The sequence below is a fragment of the Loxodonta africana genome, chromosome 2 (genome assembly GCF_030014295.1).
Source record: "Loxodonta africana isolate mLoxAfr1 chromosome 2, mLoxAfr1.hap2, whole genome shotgun sequence".
Taxonomy (NCBI): domain Eukaryota; kingdom Metazoa; phylum Chordata; class Mammalia; order Proboscidea; family Elephantidae; genus Loxodonta; species Loxodonta africana.
The window spans coordinates 80,840,350-80,860,595 of record NC_087343.1 but is presented as its reverse complement, the minus strand read 5'-3'; the positions used below and the strand labels follow the sequence as shown (position 1 = coordinate 80,860,595).

The window sequence follows — 20,246 nt, the reverse complement described above, 5'->3', positions numbered from 1 at the left end:
CTTTACTGCCCACTTTTTTCCCAGAGCTGGTATTACCACATTTAACCCCCAGCAATCCTACGTAGTTGGCATTATTCCCATTTTATAGATGTGCAAACAAGAGGCTCTGGGAGACAAAATCATTTGCCCCAGATCACCTGGTATGAGGAGAGCATGGCCTTACAGCCAGACTGACTCTTAACCCACCATGCATGCCTTCAGGAGATGCAAACCATCCTTTATGAGCCCTCTCTTGATCCCACACAGTCTCAGGCTTCCAAAACTCTTTTAATGAACTTTTTCACAGAAAAATAACCCTAAAGCAAAAAAAGGGTAAACACATGGAAAGAACTATGGGTGAAGAGGAGTTTCTGGAAGCATAGCTTTAAGTCCAATTAGTGTGAACATCTAACTCCAGTCTCATCCTTAAAAAATCATCCAGTTTACAAGAATCATCTTAGGTGAAGGGAAGTACAATACACAATACAGGGGAAGTCAGCACAACTGGACTAAACCAAAAGCTAGGAAGTTTCCTGAACACAACCAAACACTTTGAGGGACAGAGTAGCTGGGCCTGAGGTCTGGGGACCATGGTTTCGGGGGACATCTAGGTCACGTGGCGTAACAAGGCTTATTAAGAAAATGTTCTGCATCCCACTTTGGTGAGTGGTGTCTGGGGTCTTAAAAGCTAGTGAGCAGCCATCTAAGATGCATCAATTAGTCCCAATCCACTTGGAGCAAAGGAGAATAAAGAACACCAAAGACACAAGGAAAATATTAGCCCAAGAGACATAAGGGCCACATAAACCAGAGACTCCATCAGCCTGAGACCAGAAGAAATAATGGTGCCATCAGAAAACACAACAGAGTCCCTGATGCAGCAGGAGAAAAAGTGCAGAGCACTTATAAATTATATAAATTCACATATAAAGACCAGACTTAATGGTCTGACTGGGACTAGAGGGACTCCCGAAGTCATGGCCCCCAGACGCTCTGTTAACTCAGAACTAAAACCATTCCTGAAGCCCACTCTTCAGACAACGATTAGATTGGACTATAAAACATAAAATAATACTCATGGTCAGTATGCTTCTTAGTTTAAGTAGATACACAAGACCAGATGGGCTGCTCCTGTCCGGAGGTAGAATGAGAAGGCAGGAAGGGACGGGAGCTGGTTGGATGGACATGGGAAACCTGAGGTGGAAAGGGGAGTGTGCTGTCACATGATAGGGATTGCAACTAGTGTCATATAACAATATGTACATAAATTTTTGTATGAGAAATTAACCTGAGCTGTAAACTTTCATCTGGAGCACAATTTAAGAAAAAATCATCCATTTTGCACTCCATTAGCTAACTGATTTCTGTTTCAGTATTTAAAGTATAAAGGGTTCACCACTCCTCAAACTGAGTAAAACTGGCGTTCCAAGACGTGCTCTGTGTACACTGTGGTTTGTGTGGACGTGCACCGGCCTGGTTATGCAGCGTGGAGGTCTCAGGCAGTGCGAGCAGCTTGGCTTTAACCAGGCAACCAAACTGCGGCTAAGCTCTCACTTGGCAGCACATGTGCCAGCAGCGTAGGAAATCCAGCTGGGGCTGTCATTCCTGGGAAGCATCTCATTCCAGGCAATCTACCCACTTATCCCAGCAGCCCTCCATGGGTCCAGTCATGCCTCTAAAGCCTACAGTGGCTGTGGTCCACTGGGCTCTCTGTAAACTGCTTACAGAGTGAACATGACCCTATTAACCCACCTGTGCACCCCTTGAACTGTGTTCACAAAGTATAGCAGCACGTCAAGAGGAAAAATGCAGGTAGAAGAAGAACCAAAACTCTCTCATTCCATCTGTTTTTCCACATCTTTCTCACGAATGGGCTAGTTTTACACTGGATGATCCAAGTCTCTTCTTCATTCAAGTCTTACAATAGAAGGGTAGCTTTAGTCCAGTTTGGGAGGTAAAATTGAGTAAACTCATTCTCTACACACTCCAAAGCACACACCAAAAAGTTCTTTGGTTCAGAATAAGTTCTTAGCATGAGCTTAGTAGTTATGACTTGCTTTTCTCCTTAAAAGCTCATTGCCATCAAGTCAATTTCAACTCACAGCGACCCTACAGGACAGAGTAGAACTGCCCCATAAAGTTTCCAAGGAGTGCCTGGTAGATTCGAACTCCCAACCTTTTGGTTAGCAGCTGGAGCTCTTAACCACTACGCCACCAGGGTTTCTGGCTCCTTAAAAGTTTCGTGCAATGGGAGTCTGAGGGAAGGGGTGTGGGGAGGGAGGGTGGGGAGCTGGAAGCACAGAATAAGGCTACAAGTTTTGCTAGTAAACACTGATTAACCAGTACCTGGCTAATTGGAAGATTCCCAGTTCTTCTCGAATCAAAATATTTTACTTCTCTCTCTTCAAAAAGATCGAGGCTATAACTTAACAGGCACTAAATATTAGACTACTAGTTGTTAAATAAATCCCCCTGGTACTTTTATATGCACAAATGCTCTACATAGGGCTTTTTCTATGTCAGGCACTGCTCTAACTTCCATGCAAATATTAACTCATTTTATCTTCACAACAATCCTACGAAGTAGATTCTATTATTATTATTATTGTCCTCATTACTATTATCCTTCCCTAGAGTCATATAGCTGGTAAGTGGCAGAGCCGAGATGCAAACACTGGCTGCATTTCAGCTCCATCATCTTGCCCTTACCACTATGCTCTGGGGCTTCCCATTGAGTGAGACAGCCAGGCCTGAATGACTCGCCAATTAACTCATAGAGAAACAGAACAGCAAATCCTGTTGCTCACATACCACGTGAGGGTCCCAAAGAAGCCAGACAGCTCAAGCCTCACAGTGATGTGTTAGGATTATCCAACCAGCTCAAGACTCAAAACACAGAGATAGCTCTTGATTCAAATTTAGTCTCTTTAACCAATCTCATAGAACCAGAGTTGCAAATCAGAAATGGCATCTCTCTGGTCTAATTCTCTTTTCAAGACAGAACAACCACTACACTACCCCAGATAAGATACATGTTTACTTTCTTATATTTCTATTTTCTTATATTTCCAAAAAGTACCTAGAACTGACGGTGGATAAAAGAATCCAATCCTTGGAAGCCACAGGACGTGCAGGTTCTCGGCCTGGGAGGAACCACTGTATGCACACCATGCATCCTCGCTGGGTCTTACGTCCTCGTATCTTCCTTACACCAAACAGCATTCTCTTAAACAGTATTAATGGCTAAAATTAGCTTAATCTTCAGAAAATACTTTCAAAAAGTTAGTGTTTTTTTTTTTTTCCATAATTTCATCCATTCAGGGATTTGTTAAAAAATAAAGATGTAAATAAATGACTTACAGAGGATTCAATAATGATCACATCTAGGTCTCAAACAGTCCCCCTAGGGTTCTAATCCATTCTTCATATGTTGCTACTCATCCATGCAAAAAACAATAAGGAAACTTTCACAATATACACGGTATTCCACTTCTGCCAACAAACATGCCTTTCCCTTACAGTCTCCCAAGGGACAAGAATAAAGCAGACCAAATAGCTAAGGACTAAAAACAAATGTGGGTCCCTCTTGACTCAGTGGTTAAGAGCTTGGCTGCTAACCAAAGGGTTAGCAGTTCAAATCCAAAAGCCACTCATTGGAAACCCTATTGGGCAGTTCTGTTCTGTCCTATAGGGTCACTATGAGCTAGAATCAACTCCACAGCAGTGGGTTAGGGTTTTTTGGTTTTCTAGCCTAGAGCTCCATATGATTTATCTTGCGTGGGTTTCTTAAAAGCAAGGACATTCTATTACATGACCTCAATACAATTATCAAAATCAGGAAATTTAATATTGATATGACACCATTATCCAATTCACAGTCCATATTTAAATTTCACCACTTCTCCCAGTAATATCCTATATAGCGTTTTTTTGTCCCTTGGTCTAGGATCCAGTCCAGGATCACGCGTTGCATTTAGTCCATATGTCTCTCTGTTGTTGTCGTTAGTTGCCGTTGAGTCAGCTCCAACTTATGGTTACCTTATGTATAAAAGAACAAAACGCTGTGTGGTCCTGAGCCATCTTCATGATCTTTGGTATGTTTGAGTCTACTGTTTGGGCTACTGTGTCAATCCATCTCATTGCAGGTTTTCCTCATTTTCACTGACGCTCTACTTTACCAAACATGACATCCTTTTCTAGCAATTGATCTTTCTTGATGACATGTCCAAAGTAAGCAAGCTGAAGTCTCACTATCCTTACTTCTAAGAAGCATTCCGGTTGTACTTCTCCTATGACCTGTTCATTCTTCTGGTACTCCATGGTATATTCAATATTCTTCACCAACACAATTTAAATGCATATGTCTCTCTTGTTGTTGTTATTAGGTGCCACTGAGTCAGTTCCAACTCATAGTGACCCTACAGGACAGAGCAGAACTGCCCCAGAGGGTTTCCTAGGAGCAGCTAGTGGATTTGAACTGCCGATATTTTGGGTAGCAGCCAAGACCTTAACCACTACGCCACCAGGGCTCTAGCCTCCTTTATGTCTCACTAGACTCCTTTGATCTGGAACTGTTCCTCAGCCTTGGTCTTTCTTGACCTGTTTTAAGGAGTACAGTCCAGTAATTCTGTAGAATGTCCCTCAATTTAGCTTTGTCTGTTTCCTCATGATTAGATTCTGGTTATGCACTTTTGGCAGGAATAACACAAAACATGTTGTGTGCTTTGCACAGCATTATATCCTGAGGCACATGATGTTGGTTTGTCTCAACACTGGTGATGCTAATTTTAATCAGATGGCTAAGGTGATGTGTGCCAGGTTTCTCCACTACACATTTACTATTTTCCCCTTCGTAACAAATAAGTAGGAAACCCTGGTGGCATACTGGTTAAGTGCTATGGCTGCTAACCAAAGGGTCAGCAGTTTGAATCTGCCAGGCGCTCCTGGGAAACTCTATGGGGCAGTTCTACTCTGTCCTATAGGGTTGCTATGAGTCGGAATCGACTCGACAGCACTGGGTTTGGTTTTTTTGTTTGTTTTGTTTAATAAGTAAGTAATTTCTGGGGAGACATTTTGAAAGTATATAAATATCTTTTCCATCAAACATTCATCCACTAATTTTAGCATCTACTGATTATTCTCTAACTCCCTCATTGTAATGCAGTCTATTGTAAAGCAGAGCTTTCCCTTCTTACCCATCTCTTTAGTTATATTAGCTTGGACTTGTGGATTTTATACTCAACCCCTCACCTGTATTTGAAAAAGCAACATAAGGAAAAACGCACCCAAAATGACTTTGAAATTAAAAAAAAAATAAAAGGGTCAAGAAAGGACTAAATTTTTACACAAAGATCTCATAAAGCTAGTCTGGAGATCGCCCAATTAATGTGCTAAAACTTCAGCCATAAAGTCTATAGCTGAACACGTACTCTATGACAAAACCCTGGATGTGTTTCAGAAATGAAACGCCATGTCCTGTGGCAGCTGTCACTTGTTAGTTTAATAAGCTTTGTGCTAGTGGTCTGGCATGTATAACTACTGATCTTCCCAACAAGATCAGCTGTCTAGACAGACAACCCTATCTTATAGAGAAGGAAAACATGGCTCAGAGAGCTAAGAATTTATCCAAGGCCCCACAGGCCAGGCAGAGCCCAGTCAGACATGTGGGTTCTAAAATCCATCCTCTTCCCAAATATAGCCTTGCCCTGTCCAATATCTTATACAGCCAATGAGACAAGGTTGAACTCTACATCTGTAGTCTATAAACCCACCATAACCTTTGCTTCCACCCATTTTATATGCCAGATAACTAATATGTTGAAATGAGGTTCTTATAATGAGCAAATGACTTCAAACTCTGGAAATTACCTTGGGTATGTCTTCTGATTATATATTTTGGCACTTCCCTCTCTACGGAGCAACAACCATTTCCACTATCTAGCCCCTTTCAGGAAACATTTTCAACCAGCATATGGTTTACTTAAGCTTCCAATATATGTCTCTTTAGATTGAAGCAGAATAAATTTGGTCTTTATTCCTGGTACTGCATTGTTAGAGGATTTTAAATTTAGGGAAAAAAGAAGGAAGAGGGGCTACAGCTGAGTAGTGACTCAGGTAGGCAAAGAGAGATGCTTGTATACACACAGTCCCCTTGAAAACCCATCATCCTAAAGGAAGGTGGTATGAGTGGTCAGTTCAGCTCCTATACTCTCCCTGTGGCTCGAAAACTGCACCACACAGTCAACTGACTTTGGGTGATAAAGCACATTCCTTCCCTTCTCCTCCCTATTATACACATAACAACAACAAAAAAAAAACCAGTTGCCATTGAGTTGATTCCAACTTACAGTGACCCTATAGAACAGAGCAGAACTGCCCCATAGGGTTTCCAAGCACGGTGGATTCGCACTGCTGACCCTTCTGCTTAGCAGCCGAGCTCTTAACCACTATGCCACCAGGGCTTACTTATTCACTACGAGAACTATTCAGTGAGTTAAGTCAATTCACAGGTTTGTATGATGATGAAGACCATAAACATAACCTAGTTATACTGTGATACCATTTTCATTCAAGGAAATGATATCAGACTCATTTAAATAAATTAAATTTGAAGAAGTTAAAGACTTCTTGTAGTAAAGTATACCTTAGATTTTAATTTAAATTGGAGGGATGAGAAAAAGAGAATAGACCATTCTCTAAAGAAAAATTGAGAAACAAAGGAAATGAAGGCCTTATACCCTAACCACCGCCCCCCCCCCCTTTTTTTTTATAGCTCCCATAGCCTTCTCTTCAGAAGAAAGTCCAGGCAATCTACTTCTTAAAAAAAAAAAAAATCAGCCATTGAAAACCCTGTGGAGCACAGTTTTACTCTGACACACCCAGGGTCACCATGAGTCAGAACCAACTTGATGGCAACTGGTTGAGCCTTTTCCACTGGCTTTTTTAGGCAACTCTGTGTTAATGTTTCAGCTTGGGAGTCTCAGATCACACAGATAAGAATTCAACCACCTTGTCTGTGAGTGAAGCAGGTTTTGGGTCCCAGTTTCTTTTTTATCTTTTTTTTAAATTGTGCTAAAATATATGTAACATAAAATTTGCCATTTTAAGCATTTGTAGTGTACAATTCAGTGGCATTAATTGCATTTACAATGTTGTGCAACCATCACCACCATCTATTTCCAAAACTTTTTCATCACCCCAAACAGAAACTCTGTACCCATTAAGCAATAACTCTCCCTTTTCTCCTCACCCCAGCCCCTGGTAACCTCTAACCTATGTTCTGTCTCTATAGATTTGCCTATTCTAGATATTTTGCGTACGTGGAATCATACAAAATCTGTCCTTTTGTGTCTGGCTTATTTCACTTAGCACAATGTTTTCAAGGAAACCCTGGTGGTGCAGTGGTTAAGACCTATGGCTGCTAACCAACCGGGTGGCAGTTCAAATCCACCAGGCACTCCTTGGAAACCCTATGGGGCAGTTCTACTCTGTCCTATGGGGTTGCTATGAGTCAGAAGCGACTCAACAACGACAGGTTTGGTTTGAAATGTTTTCAAAGTTCGTCCATGTCTCAACATGTATAAGAATTTCACTTCTCTTTACGGCTGAATAATATTCCACTGTATGGATACTCTACATTTTGTTTACCTGTTCATCTGTTGATCAACACTTGGGTTGTTTCTACCTTTTGGTTATTGTGAATAATGCTGCTATGAACATTGGTATACAAATAACCGTTTTTGAGTTCCTGCTTTCAAGTCTCTTGGGTATATATGAGGACTGCAATTGTCGCAAACCCTGGTGGCGCAGTGGTTAAGTGCTACAGCTGCTAATCAAAAGGTTGGCAGTTCAAATCCACCAGGCGCTCCCTGGAAACTCTATGGGGCAGTTCTACTCTGCCCTACAGGGTCACTATGAGTCAGAATTGACTTGATGGCAATGGGTTTAGTTTGGTTTTTATGTAGGGTCTCAGTTTCTTGCCAGGCCCTTTCCTTCCTCCAGTGGCCATTTGTGTAGCCAGTGGGTAGGATTTCCCTATCCCCCATTTTGTGGGTCGAACAGCCCTTCCTGGTTCCTGGTGTGATGCAGAGAACTCAGTGCCAGTTTCCTGCTCCTCACAGGCCTGAGGATTCATACTGCATGTGCCATTCTGTTGCAACTCCTACCTAACACTCAGGCTTTGAAGGCCCTCTTGATTTACGGGGATTTCTCGTTCTTGCTTTTTAAAGTGAGGCTACATTTCTTAAATTTTGATCTACTTTTTTCAGCATTTCTACATGTATGATATAATAATTCAGTCCACCAAGTTAGCCAGAAGGTAGATAGGAAGCAGGTATTAACATCGCTTCACAAAATTAGGAAAATGATACAAAAAAATGCAGTGACTGAATGACAAAGGGCACCTGGCTGATTGATCAACAACAGAACCAGAAGTGAAAACCAGCCCAACCATGTCGCCAAGACTCATGGAATATTAAGTACCGGCTTTGCAATAATAACACATAAGAGCTGTACTTTCCTCTAAGACCAGCATACTCACTTTGCCACCAAGGCTTTTGAGCCCTTTTTCTTCCTTTGGTTCTTATTCTCATATTCTTTAATTTAGACACATGTTCCTCAAAAGAACTTTAGAGAATTAATTTTTTTATCTTTCCAGGAAAAGACAAAAATAGTTCACCAAAATGTGGTACTAGGGTGGTCAAGACATAGGAAGGCATGTGATTCACAGAGGGAGAGAGAACCGATGGGAGCCCAGGACACACAGGGGGAAAGAGAACCGACAGGCACCCAGGACACACAGAGGGAGAGAGAACCAACGGGAGCCCAGGACACACAGAGGGAGAACCAACGGGAGCCCAGGACACACAGAGGGAGAACCGACGGGATCCCAGGAGCACGACGATGATGATAGTGATGATAACCATTATCATCAAAATAAAAATCATACTAAGCACTACAGAACATTGAGAGTTATGCCAGGTACTCTCTGAAACCTTCATAAGTTAACTAATCCTCACAAAAAAAAAAAAAAAGTGTGAGATAGTTACTACCATCTTCCCTTATCAAATAAAGAAACTGAGGCACAGGGCTCAAGGGCACTAAGCAGTCATCTGTGAGGCCTAGATTGGCTCTAAAGCAATCTGGCTCCAGCACCCAGGCTTTTAACCATTAGGCTATGTTGCTCAAAGGCAGCTGTAGCTGTAAGCTAATAATGGACAAATACTGACATCCTATTAGTTAGTTTATGAGTTCCCCTGCAGGTCAAGGAAATGAATATCCTGCACAGAGTTAGGATGCACAGAGATGAAACTCAGGTAATATTATTAAGTTATGGTATTTATAAGTCAAAATCTTTAATTTGCCATCTTGTTCTCTAGGTTTAGATCAGCCTAGAAAATAAGATGGCAAATTAAAGATTTCATTACTTTAATTAGATTATTTTTCCTTCCTGACTCATAAAATGATTTTAAAGGCAATTCCAAAGGAGAAGCAACAAAAACCTCGGAACTACAGGGGCTGATCTGAAGAATGTCATTTATTTAAATGTATAAGTTTGATTCTACAGGCTAATAGTAAAACACTGAGGTGAGAACCTGGCTTTGCCATAAAGTACCTGGATTCTAATCCCAGTTCTGATATTCACTGATCTCTAAGCCTCAACTTCCTCATTCGTAAAAATGGGATATTACCTAATTAGCCAGGGTCTAGGTAGGAAAGAGGAGCCCTGGTCGCGCAGTGGTTAAGAGCTATGGCTGCTAACCAAAAGGTTGGCAGTCTCAAGTCCACCAGCTGCTCCTTGCAAACCCTGTGGGGCAGTTCTACTCTGTCCTATGGGGTTGTTATGAGAGGGAATTAACAGCAATGAGTTTGGTTTTTTTTGTTTGTTTGTTTTTTGGTAGGTAGGAAGGAAGGTCCCTGAGTAGCACAAAAGGCTTGCACTCTACTATTAACCTTAAGGTTGGCAGTTCGAACACATCCACTGGCGCCACAGAAGAAAAGTCTGGCAATCTGCTTCTGTAAACATTACTGTCAAGAAAACCCTATGGGGAAGTTTACTCTGTAACACCATGAGTTGAATCGACCTGACAGCAACAGATTTTTAGATAGGGAAGAAATGGTATTTAAACAGGGTAACTGAGAATGCAATGAGAGACAAGGTTACGGAAAACTAACAAGGATGGTGGGATACTGGAAGCTAGCAACACCAAGAGTCATTACTTCCCCAGGTCTGAAAGATTAAGATGAAGGATCAGTTGCCAGAATCCAGCAAGACTCAGCCATAGCTGTAAGCACACCTGCAGGAGAGGGCCTGAAAAGGATCTGAAAGGGGCAAAGAGAGAACATCCAGCCCAGTGTCTCTCACAAAGCTGTTGTGAGCTGCCTTTCATAATCACTTAGTTTACGTCTCTGTTTTGAAGCTCTGGTGGCACAGTGGTTAAGCGTTAAGGTTGGCAGTTCAAATCCACCAGGCACTCCTTGAAAACCCCATGGGGCAGTTCTACTGTCCTGTAGGATCGTTATGTGTTGGAATTGACTCAACAGCAACAAGTTTGATTTTAGTCTTTATCCTACTAAATGGTAAACACCATAACAGCAGGAAGTATCCTGCTAATTCACTGCCAGGCCTGAGTACAGCTCTGTGCCCACACAGGGTTAAGGTACTCTTACTAGCTATTACCGTGACACTATTTTAAATTAAAATGTAATTGCTTGAAAACTCAGATATGATTAGGCTGTTATATAACACAGGACATAAGTAGAGGAACAATAACTTTAAAATATAGATCTAGACCTTCCACACTCTGCTTTTAGGAGTATCTGATACTCCAAAAAGAAAAACCATAACATCAGCTCAGAAATTCACCAGTTTTAATCTGATTAAATCCATAAAGCCATAAATCTTTTCAAAAACCACTGGGTTTCCTCAATTTGATTATATGAATATAGTTAATTCCATCAGGGTAATAATAAATATTTCAACCCAACCTGAGTATGTCTACTCTTAACTTCTACTAAAGCCATTATAAAAAGACCACTGGAATCACCACGCATTTCAGGTACTGCTGCTACCGAGGAGATTTCTCAAGCAGTAAGAGAAACAAAGCGCAACGAAAAACAGTAACGACTGGTTTTCTTGAATCTCTCTGGCAACTACAGTGCATACTAAGCCGACAATGTGGGCTATGCACACACCACACCTACTGCAGCTATTCACATAATAAAACATGAGGAAGGGGTTATGTTCCAAAAAAGATATGTTCAAGTCCTAACCCCCCGTACCTGTGCATGTGACTTATCTGGAAATCGGGTCTTTGACGATGTTATCAGTTAGGTTAACACGAGGTCACACTGGAGTACAGTGGGCCAAAGAGAGAGAGACACATAGGGAGAACACCATACCACGTAATGACGGAAGCAGAGATGGGAGCAATACAGCTCCAAGTCAGGGACGCCAAAGACTGTGGGAAGCCACCTGAAGCCAGGAGGAGAAACATGGAACAGACTCTCCATCAGAGCCTCCAGAAGGAAACCAACCCTGCTGACACCTTGATTTTGGACTTCCAGCCTCCAGAACTGTGACACAATAAATTTCTATTGCTTTAAGCCACCCCGCTTGTGGTACTTTGTTACTGCAACGCTAGGAAACTAAGCAGAGGGTGAAGTTTAATAAGAGTCCCAAGAGGAAAACAATAGCCTCTCCTGATGTTTAAATCCTTAGTGAACTGTCTTAGTCATCTAGTGCTGCTATAACAGAAATACCACAAATGGATGGCTTTAACAAACAGAAGTTTATTCTTTCACAATCTAGTAGGCTATAAATCCAAATTCAGGGTGTCAGCTCTGGAGGAAGATCCTTGTTGTTGATCTTCCCTTGGTCTAGGAGCTCCTCTGCATAGGAAGATCAGATCCAACGGACACACTCTGCTCCCAGTGTTGCTTTCTTGGTGGTATGAGGTCCCCATGTCTCTTTGCTCGCTCCTTTCTTTTATACCTCTAGAGACTGACTCAAGACATAATCCAATCTTAAGACTGAGTCCTGCCTTATTAACATAACTGCCACTAATCCCATCTCATCAACATCATAGAGATCGGATTTACAACACACAGGAAAATCATATCAGATGACAAAATGGTGGACAATCACACAATACTAGGAATCGTGGCCTAGCTAAATTGATACACATATTTTGGGGGGACACAATTCAATCCATGGAACAAACTAAATGTAATACATTTTAAAATTTACAATCTCACATAGAAACTTACATTACAAGAGCAATATGGGAATACTTAATTCATTAAGAACTTAAACAGCACAGAACTTTACACAGTAAGTTCTCCTTCATATTATTCAAATTTAGGCATCAATCACTAAGGCTATAGATGAAGAAATTGAAGATTTTTACCAACTTCTGTAGTCTGATGAAATATGCAATCAAGGTGTACTGATACTTACGAGTAATTGGAATGCAAAAGTTGGAAACAAAGAAGAAGGAACAGTAGTTAGAAAATATGGCACCTGTGGTAAGAAATGATGCCAGAGATGGCATGACAGAATTTTGCAAGATCAGTGACTTCTTCATTGAAAATATCTTTTTTCAACAACATAAAAGTGACTATACATGTGAACCTCACTGGACAGGATACATAGGAATTAAATCAACTATACTCGTGGAAATAGACAATGGAAAAGCTCAATATCAGCAGTGAGAACAAGGCCAGGGGCCGACTAGAGAACAGACCATCAATTGCTCAAATGCAAGTTCAAGTTGAAACTGAAGAAAATTAGAACAGTCCACCAGACCCAAAGTATGACCTTGAGTATATCCAACCTGAATTTAGAGACCATCTCAAGAAAAGATTTGACACACTGAACATTAATGACCTGAAGACCAGACAAGTTGTGAAGTGACATCAAGGACATTGTACATGAAGAAAGCAAAAGGTCATTAAAAAGACAGGAAAGAAAGAAAAGGCCAAAATGGATGTCAGAAGAGACACTGAAACTTGCTCTTGAATGCTGAGTAGCCGAAGCAAATGGAAGAAATGATGAAATAAAAGAGATGAACAGATTTCAAAGGTCAGCTCAGGAAGACAAAGTATTATAATGAAATGTGCAAAGACCTGGAGTTAGAAAGCCAAAAGGGAAGAACTCGCTCAGCATTTCTCAAGCCGAAAGAACTGAAGAAAAAAATCAAGCCTCAAATTGCAATACTGAAGGATACTATGGGCAAAATACTGAACAATGCAGGAAGCATCAAAAGAAGATGGAAGGAATACGCAGAGTCACTGTACCAGCAACTGGTCAGCATTCAGTCATTTCAGGAGGTAGCATATGATCAAGAACCAATGGTACTGAAGGAAGAAGTTCAAGCTACACTGAAGACACTGGCAAAAAACAAGGGTCCAGGAATTGATGGAATACCAACTGAGATATCTAAGTAAGTAGATGTAATACTGGAAGTGCTTACTTGCCTACGCTAACAAATTTGAAAGACAGCTACCTGGCTGACTGGAAGAAATCCATATTTATGCCTATTCCAAAGAATGGTGATCCAATAGAATGTGGAAATTATGGAACAATGTTATTAACATCACACGGAAGTAAAATTTTGCTGAAGATCATTCAAAATCAGTTGCAGCAGTACAATAACAGGGAACTGACAGAAATTCAAGTGGGAGTCAGAAGAGGACATGAAACAAGGGATATCATTGTTGATATCAGATGGATCATGGCTGAACGCAGAGCATACCATAAAGATGTTTACCTGTGTTTTATAAACTACACAAAGGCATTCGACTGTGTGAATCATAACAAATTATGCATAACATTGCAAAGAGTGGGAATTCCAGAAAACTTAAGTGTGCTATAATCCATACCGAAGGCTGTGGTCTTTGCTCTTCATCAGTAAGTGCTTCATGTCCTCTTCACATTCACCAAGTAGGGCTGTGTCATCTGCATAATACAGATTGTTAATGAGTCTCCCTCCAATCCTGATGCCCCATTCTTCTTCATACAGTCCAATTTCTCAGATTATTTGCTCAGCATACAAATTGAATGGGTATGGTGAAAGGATACAACCCTGAAGCACAGCCTTCCCGACTTGAAACCACTCAGTATCCCTTTGTTCTGTCCAAACAACTGCCTCTTGATCGATACACAGCTTCCTCATGAGCACAATTAAGTGTTCTGGAATTCCCATTCTTCGCAATGTTATCCATAATTTGTTATGATCTACACAGTCGAATGCCTTTGCATAGTGAATAAAACACAGGTAAACATCCTTCTGGTATCCTCTGCTTTCAGCCAGGATCCATCTGACATCAGCAATGATATCCCTGGTTCTGCATCCTCTTCTGAACCTGGCCTGAATTTCTGGCAGCTGAATACACTGCTGCAGCCATTTCTGAATGATCTTCAGCAAAATTTCACTTGCGTGTGATATTAATATATGTATACATTATATTAAAACACAAATGAATCATTGCATGATCTTCTATAAATAACCTTTTAACTTAATAGAGCTTGACGCTTGACCATATTCCCACATCAGTACACACAGAGCTACTTCATTCTTTTAAAGGCTGCGTAGTTTTCCTAGCACGAACATTACATAAGTTATTTAAACCACACCTCAGCTGCCAGGCATTTAAGTTACTCCAACTTTCTACTCACCTTCAACTGTTTTCATTAACAGCTCTTATCTTTATTTGCCTTTTACAATTAACTCATTCTTGATACAGCTTTGCTGACTTCTGCTCATACTAATTCCCTTTTCAATCAGTTTACTTTCAATCAGTGTACTGCAGGCTAAATAGTTTGTGGCTTTTTTTTTTTTTTCAGTGATTGCAAATTCTTTGACTCCTTCTATTGAGAGGTGTGGTCTCTCTCCTCCCCTTGAATCGGAGTGACCTGCAATCGCTTTGACCAATGGAGCAGTGCAGATATGATGTTATCTGACTTACACCGTCAGGTGGTGAAAGTCCATGTAGTTTCTGCTTGGTCTCTGGAACACTTGCTCTCTTAAAAAGCTCTCTTGAACTTCCCGCTTAGAAGGCAGCTGCCATGCTGGGAGAAGCCCCAGCCACAGGAGAATCTGCCTGTAAGTGCTCCGGTGAACAGCCCCAGCTGAGTCTAGCCTTCAAGTCATTCCAGCCCAAGGGCAGACATATGAGTAAAGAAGCTTCTAGATGATTCCAGCCCTCAGCAGCTTGAGTCTTCCCAGCTGAGGCCCACTAATTGGCCCAGTAAAAGGAGCAGAGAGAGGTCATTCCCACCGTGTCTCGTTAAATTCTCAAACCCGTGAATCCGTGAGCATAATAAAATGGCGGTGGTTTTATGCAGCCAAGTTTTGGAGTGATGTGTTATGCAGCAATGTATAACTGCAACAGTGTCCCAAACACATGCAGGTGACATAGTTCTCTTGCCCCAAATCATGACTATTAGTTGCTGCTGTAAAGACAAGTTCAAAGACTTTGAGGTCTGGACTAAGACTTCAAATTAGTCTTCCTACTCTCCTGTCCTTGCCCATAAACTAGAAATATATCTACTCTCCCTACCTAGAGGAATGCTGTGAGATAAAATGAGAGAGACCACGAGAGAAATAAAACCTATATGAATAGTAGCGTGTCTGTGCACGCGCGCGTGCACTTGTGTGCAAGTGTGCGCACACTTGTGCCTATTCATTTAGCTGGAGCAAAGACATTCAAATGCAAATCCTTAGTGAACTTGGACTCTGAGATTCAGTCAGGACCTCGACTTTGGCATGGAAAGCAACAGTAAGAGCTCACTTATTTCAGTTCTCCCTCAAAGGCTCTCATAGACCGCCACCCTTCTAATCTTTAAAGCTTAAAATAGCACAGATTTACTTCAGCACCCTTCATTAGGTTGATGGGGATGTTAATTCATTTACGATAGCTAGCTAAAAAATAAAAACAGATATGAAAGGGAATACAAACTAAAAAGAAATAAGCCTAAGTGGTCACAATTATTATATTTGAGTGATGAGATTAAAGATTATTTTTAAAATTTCTTTACATTTCAGGGGTTCCCTCCCCCCTCCCCACAGGATGACAATTTCTCTTATAATCTTTTTTTTTTTTTTTAAGTTAGCAATGTAAATACACTGCTGTACTCGCAGATTAATATCCAAAGCCAACTCCCGGCACAGATCAGAAAGTGGCCTGGCTGTGCCCCTTCCTTCGCATCACTAGCTTTAAAAGTTTTACTGACTTCACATAGTGCCAAATACCACCTCCCACCTGCTTCCCGGGTGCCCAGCAGACCCTCAGAAACACAAGGCTTCAGGGTAACAAAAGAGCATGTCTCCCACCACCCTGGGAGTGCATCCCTTACTCAGACAACAGTACTTGGCTACCTGCCCTCCCTGGAGACCTGAGCAGCTAGAAACTAAAGCCAGTACTCTTCCAGGGGGCTGATTATCCTGAGCAGGTCTCTCTGCTCAAACCAAACCCAGGGAGTCAAGGTGCTCAGAGTCTAAAATGGTCCAACCTGCTGCCTTCCTGGAGCTGGCTTGCCTCTTTGGTGCCCATTCGGGCAGCAGCCATTGGCTTAGGCTGTTCTGCTAAACTGTCCTCTCAGTACCAGCTAAGTAGCTGCAAATGTGGGTCCTCCTGCTGCCCATGTCTCGCGCCTGATGGCCAGCAAGGCAGGGCTAGAGACCGGCTCTGCAGGCAGAAGTTTCTCTGAACAGCAACCCCCCACCCCACCCCTACACAAGATATTGCCAAAAGCCTTATGCTGCCCACACTCAGGGTGTTACATCATCCTCCTGGACACATTTGCCAATTTTTCTTTAACTGTCTAGATTTGGCCCTTATTACAGCCTCGCTACACAAAGTGTGGTCTAAAGACCCACAGCATCCACAGCACCTGGGAACTTGTTAAAAATGCAGAATCCCAGGCCCCTCCTCACACCTACTGAGTAAAAATTTGCAGTTTAACTAGCTCCTCGGATGATACGTGTGCACACTGAAGCGTAAGAAGCATTGTACCAGCGAACTCCATTTAAAATTTAACATTTTGTCAGTATAAAACCTGTTACACCAGTTATGGTAGAAATTTTTGAAAAAATATTTTTAAACAGTGGGAAAAAAAAACATAATCCCCTACGCAGCAGAAAGACCTCATTATTCACGCACTCTTGAAAGGGCAGGGGAAGACCTCAGCTCACTTTATATTTAAGCCAAGTCCTAGAGTGTGAAAGTGAGGCTATTTCATTTTAAATCACGACTCACCATCCCAAACACTAATTGGTCCAGTAAATGGCATTATAAAAGCTTAAGGTGGGAGCTTGGCTAGAGCTTGGCCACAGCAACACAAAAAGAAACATCCAGAAAAGTTTTGTTTCCTCACCTGTAGCAGTGATTCAATTCTGCCTCCCCAGGGGACATGTGGCAATGTCTGCAGATGTTTTTTGGGGACAGTGAAGTGCTACTAGCAACTAGTGCAAGGAAGACAAGGATGCTATTAAATATTCTATAATGCACAGGACAGCCCCCTACAACAAAGAACTGTCCACCCCAAAATGTTAATAGTGCTGAGGTTGAGAAACAGTGCTGACCTATAGAATCAACTAGAATGCTATTTTCTCTGCTTCCCTCCCAGTGCTCCCCCTCCCCAGTCACTCACACAACACCCTCACTGTCCAGTAAAAGGCCTGCACTCCTCTTGTCCAATTGTTTTCCTCCCTGGGCTCAGAGACGAGCCTGCCATTGAGTGTGTGACAACCAGGGACAGAGGAGCTGGAGCCCTGTCCTTTCATCAGAAGGGCCCGCCTATGCCCTCCTCATTACCTATGCAGTACAGGCCCTAGGTTACCTATTATAAAATCATTGGTTGTGAGAGCTGGAAGGGGCCTTAGTGATCCTCTAGGCTAGCTCCCTCGGCTTATTAAAGGGGCTATGTCCTAGCTGCTTCAGCACACAGATGGGTCCCTTCAAAACAGAAAGGAAAGGAGAAGGATTTATAAAGAATGCAGAGGGAAGAAACAAAGGCACAAAACGCAGTGTTTGAAGAGCCCAAGCAACTGTTGAATGGCAGGGCTCTATTTTTAGCTCAACTTTCCTGAAAAGACATCCTTCTTCCCTTCTTCTGGAATGCCCTGCATCCTCTCCAACTTGGCTTCCCGGCTCAAGGACTGAGGTAAATACTGTCTAGGAAAGTGAAACTCATTTCACAGAGCAGAGAAAGGCTATCCTTAGACGGGGTGACCATACATCCCTGTGTGCCCAGAACTGGCCCAATTCACACTGCTACCTTGGCATAATTGATAGAATTCACCTGCACCCTCTCAGGACAATGAATTATACTATAACCCTTCTCACAGGGCACGCTGTTCCCAGGGAGAACAAAGCTCCAGGCCTGACATGCTTTGCAGAGCACATTAAGCCACAGGCCTTAAAGTTAAGCTGATGTGCAATTATGTCTAATTTGGCCCTTGCTGGTGATGGGCCAGCTGACCGAAATTCTACTCACTGAAAGCGGCTGGACACTGATGAAGGGAAACCCAGAACTGAGCAAATGCACTCTCATCTTGTGACTTGCAGGCATCGAGAGAGGTTGTTGGCACAGAACCATGGGAAAACTGCTCTCAACCTGACCCATGTAGTTAGTTACCCAAGAATTTCCAATTTAAGCTCAGTCGATCCACCAATGTGAAACACTACCATGCACAAAAAACTCACATTTTTTGTGCACACACACATACTGACCCATAAGGCAGAAATGTTTTTATGGAGCTTTTTGGCTCAGATAAAAGGCAGCAGGAAAGCATGGCCAGCAAGATGACAATTCATTTCATCATACCAACAATTTCTACATAACACTACATTAGCCTGAGTCAATCAGTCTAGGTGAGGGAGAACATCGTATCTCCAAATCAAAACGAAAAAAAAAAATGAAAATGAATGTGTTTTTTTTTCCCCCCTTTCATTTTTTTCATTTTTTACAGGTCTAGTATAAATGAAGACTACAGAACAGGGGACATTAAAAAAAAAAAAAGAAACCAAACCCACTGCCATTGAGTAGATTCAACTCATAGCAGCCACATGTGTTACAGAGTAGAAGCGCTCCATAGGGTTTTCTTGGTTATAATCTTTATGAAAACAGATCACCAGGCCTTTCCTTGCACAGCATTGCCAACCCTGAAGTTACTAGAGTTTAGTTCTATCTAAAAATAACTGTTAGCAATGTGATGCATTTCCTTTTGGATTTTCCCCCATACATTTAAATTCTAACCTTCCTGAAGTGTATTCTGCCTTTTCACTTTCTTATATAACATTCCCCCATGTCATTATAAACCAATCAATTTATTTTAAGTTGTGTCTGTGACCCCCCCCCAATAGCAACATTAACAGCTGTTTGTTATTCAGGCTTCCAAAGTTTATGTATAGCAGAAGGTAGTAAATAGAGAAGAAAAAGGAAACCAATGCAATAAAAATTTAATGAAGTATCCATCTCCCAAAATAGTCTTGGTCACCAGTGTTATAAGTCTTGAAGCTCTCCTTCAATTCTGCTGGAACCAGTAAGTAAATGGGGTAGCCTCCCAACTTAACTGAGCTAGAATATGCGCTCTAGGTGGATCAAGCAAATACAGGGTAAGACGACGGCAAGGAGTCACCGAAGATAAGGAATGCTAAGGAGGAATATGCAGAAAAAGTCCAACAGTGCCTCTTCAGGGTCTACAGAATCCTTGGCTTCCATGGCTGAGGGTCCTCCACCCTCTCTGGTCTCCTTTTCTCTAATCAGAATCCTTCTCACTGCAAGCTTTCTCAATGGTGTGCTTCCACTCACAATTCCTATTCATGAAATGCTTCCTTATCCATTTATTGAGCACTTTCTATGTGCCAGGCACTGTGTTAAGTGCCTTACATGTGCTATCTCGTGTTGTCCTAATAATGCCATCAGGTAGGTACTACTATTTCGCTACTTCCTTGCATAGGAGAGGAAACCAGAGCTGAGTGGTAGTAAGCAACAGAGCCAGGACCAATGCTGGTCTGACCCCAGAGTCAGGGCTCTAAGCCATTGACTCACATCTCTTACCAGAAGATCAGCCCTTGAGAGCAGAGATCAGCCCAAAGTTCACAATACATAGTAGGCACTCATTTAAATGTCAATGAACGCATTACTTACATCTTACTGATTCCTTCCTAAAAGCATTTGAGGAAATTTACAAAGAAAGATATGTTTAAGATTTTTAAATATAAAGTATTGGATAAAGGGAAATAAAAGCTAACAAGAAAGA

The 20,246-nt window shown here is 41.8% G+C and overlaps 1 protein-coding gene across 5 annotated transcripts in view; it reads right to left on the bottom strand.

Annotated features, from left to right (window-relative positions):
• The window catches only part of IQGAP2 (IQ motif containing GTPase activating protein 2), a 328,352-nt gene that overhangs the window by 289,568 nt on the left and 18,538 nt on the right, over window positions 1-20,246 (bottom strand). Inside the window, exon 1 of one of the 5 annotated variants that reach the window (XM_023545570.2) lies at window positions 13,861-13,933. The exons of 2 other annotated variants lie outside the window; for them this stretch is intronic. The gene's annotated coding sequence lies outside the window, so the exon portion shown is untranslated. Of the gene's footprint in view, window positions 1-3,058; window positions 3,205-13,860; window positions 13,934-20,246 lie in introns of those variants that run through there. 2 more of the 5 variants (XM_064273317.1, XM_023545569.2) reach the window with 2 other exon arrangements.